Here is a 3,555-nt window from a genome sequence, read left to right on the forward strand (position 1 = left end):
TGTGTGTGTGTGTGTGTGTGTGTAAATAATCTCCCACAATTCAATCTTGTACTTTTTCATACTTATGGATCACAGCTGGACAAAACCAAAATTACTAGTATATAAAAGTTTTGATTCCATGGTTTATATTCAATGTAGTTAAACCTTTTTATTTTGCCACAGAATAAAAAAAAAACAACTTACAGTGTATAAAATATGGGTGGGGACGAATTAATAACGCAGTACAATAAGTACAATTGTATGTACAGTGTCAACGAAGACAATATGTACAGTATGTATATGCAATGTATTTATGTAATATGTTAAAGACATACAATCAATTATATATATAGCAGGAGATGCAAATAGAGAGGACAATGGCTCTCGGAGGCCTTTATACTGCATATTGTAAGTCATTTTCATTGCAAGCTCACATAGTCAAAATATTTTATAACTGATGAACAAAATTTGTAAAACAACCCCGCTCCACACCGCCTGAAAATGCAAACATGCCCGATGCCTCAGCCACGATATTTTGATGTGAACAGTTAAAAATGTTAGCTTTCATCACAGTAAAAAAAGAATCACTTCTCCCATATATCTGCATTAGGTAGAGATCAAAGCCAGTTCGAGGGAACAGCGTCATGTCTTAAGAGCCAAGGTAATGAGTTCTTTTTTTACACCACTTATATCTTTCTTTTTTTCTCGAGCCAGCAGCATCTCTGCAGAGTGGGACGGTCCCAGGTCTCCCTCTGTGTCTCTGATGTGCGTTGACCCCTGCCAGCAAAAACGGCACATACAAATACCAAAACATACTGCATGCAGTGTGCTCAAAGCCACACACGCATTTTGCAGACACACAAATGCTTGCGAGTGTGCTCCCTCTTTGCCTCTCTGTCTCTCGCTCTGTCTGTCTGTCTGTCTGTCTCTCTCTCACACACACACACACACACACACACACACACACACACACACACACACACACACACACACACACGTAAGCATCCTCATTCAGAGAACAAGAATTAAAGCCCTCTCTGATGAGGACTGGCCTCTGTCTCTGCATCTCTAAGAGCACATAAGCTGGGTTCCTGTCACTTTAACAACATGAAATTACAACCCAAATGGGATGTCAAGGGTTAGCAGTGTCTGCTAGAGAACTATGCGAATATATTCTCTCCTATGGACTTGGCCCTACTGTGACCTCCCCCAGGAACAAGAAGTAACCTGGTGATTGGCGTTTTTACAGCCAAATTAAACCGTCTTGGAGCCTGCTGAAGGCAGGAGGAGAAAGCAGTCACTCCAAAATTAGTGAGCCATCATCATGACAGAAAGTAGCGGGGACATGGTGTCATCCAGCTACTGTATCGATTAACCCATAAATAGTATATGGCCTCTACACTGTGGCTCTCCCAGGCTTACACTGTAAATGGAGGTTATCTCAGCTGTGCATCTGTCTTACTTTCCTGTGTGTGTTAAAGCTTTGAAACGGAGATGCTTTAATCTAGCCGGGTGTTTAGCACATTCAGAAAAAGAGGACATTATGGGTATAATTAGAGTGATGCAAATGGTATCTGGTATGCTTCCAGCATTTTAACAATATTGTACTGATGAAAGTTTGAAACTCATTGTGCAGGGTTTTATTAAAGAAAACAACAGCACACAATTTCACAAGCTCAATTACTCACTTGCTTTAAGGTATGCGATTTTATACAGGAAATTTGGATATTTTAATAATACTCAGATACTTTCTTTTTAAGGCATATGTGTGATTCCTTCTTATGTCAGGTAGCCCTGCTGCATTATTCCTCTCTTCTTGCTCTCGACACCAGGATTATCATAAAAGAGGAACGTCTGTCAAGCCTGCATTGATTTGCACACAAGTTCGCCCAATCAATCTCAAAGTTGTGATTAAAAGGCATGAGCTGCTTCTATTTTTCTACAGAAATCTTTTGGAAAAAAGAGAGAGGCCTTTCAATTTCATAGCCTCCAGAACACTCAAGTATTCATTGCGCTCTACTTTTTGCTTTCAACCTCTCTGCGGGAGGCAGGACTCATGACATCTATGTATGCCGCTCCTATTCACAATGCTATTCAGCCTTCCGATATGTGCTGCAAGTGATCCCTCAATACCATCAAATCGCTCTTATTGGCCTGCACCGTTATGGGCAGCACAGTGCAGAGCCACAGCGCAATCTGACAGTTCTGTTCTCATGAGAAGTCCCCGTCAGCAGCGCTTTGTGCAAGAAAAGGACCAATCTTTTATAATATTGCAAAGTTTTTATGCTATTCTCAAAAACGCTTAGGAATAAAACTTAAAAGCCAACAAATTTGCGATAGATGGGGTATTTTTTATTGATTTCTTGCAAACAGACACTAGTGTTTGTCTGTGCACTTGCTTTGTCTGTGTATTCATGTGGCTATGTTCACGGGTGCATAATGCATGGCCATGTTGAGAAGAATGATTGCTTTATTCCTGCCTTGTAGGTGCAATGGGGGCCAGGGCAGTGTCTTTGGGCAGCTGTATGGATGGCTTGAGGAGGTCTCCATCATTCATAAAGCGCACTCCTACATGTAGAATTGATCTAGCAAAGAAACAGGGTGGCAATAGCAGTTCATCAGTCTTCCCCAACCACAAATCACTCGGAGGTGTCCCCCCAAGGGAGAGGTGACACCATTGTCAGCGCAGCAGTCCCCTCGGACAACAAAAGGGGCAGGGCAGGGACACTTGCTCATACAGCGACCCCGAAGTGTCCAGTGAAATGCGAATACCCTTTGTGTAAATATAGTGTATCCATAGGAAAGGTTAAAAAACAACAACTTTAATATAAAAACGTGAGTGAAATGACTGAGGGTGGAGCTAAATTAAGATGTAAAAATAAACAGCCGTGTGACTCCTTCTGTTTTCTTTTCTCACTGTCGCTACAGGAACAGGAAAAGAGGCACAAGTGCTATATGAACTAATTTTTCAACATTCTGATTAATCTCGAAAACACACCTATGCACCACGTGCTGAAGTCAAACAGGTTTTATAAAGGATGCATAATTAAAGCTACCTTTACTCATAGTGTTTAATATATGCACCTCTTCCTATTAATAAGCCAGGTCATTAATTTGTATAAATCAGCTATGTACGGCACAGAGTAATTTCCACTCCTGTAAAGAAAATTGGTGAGATGAAGCTCTTGCCTTTGGCCTTGGGTTGCGCATTACACTCATCTTACATTAGGGCACATGATTCTCCTGTTCTCCTCCTCCTCCTCCTCCTGCTGCTGCTCCTCCTCATACCGTTTGGACTTTGTCATTGATCTTCATTCTAAAATAATCTCTTATCATTTCTCATTGTAAGCCTGCAGAAAAACCTTTTCCAGATCCCAATTCATTAGCTTCACACTGAAAATAGAAAAGCTCAGGAAAAGGTGGACATGTGATGATGGCTCAAAGTAAGCACTTTTTGTAATATATCCCATGAACCACCTTAAACACTCTTGATCTTGCTTTAAACCTTTGATGGAGAGATTTCTTTTTACATTCTTGAGGCATGGATGACTTAATAAAGAAACTTTAATGTTGTCA

The sequence above is a fragment of the Pundamilia nyererei genome, unplaced genomic scaffold, assembly GCF_000239375.1.
Source record: "Pundamilia nyererei isolate P.nyererei 1_Seehausen unplaced genomic scaffold, PunNye1.0 scaffold00060, whole genome shotgun sequence".
Lineage (NCBI taxonomy): Eukaryota > Metazoa > Chordata > Actinopteri > Cichliformes > Cichlidae > Pundamilia > Pundamilia nyererei.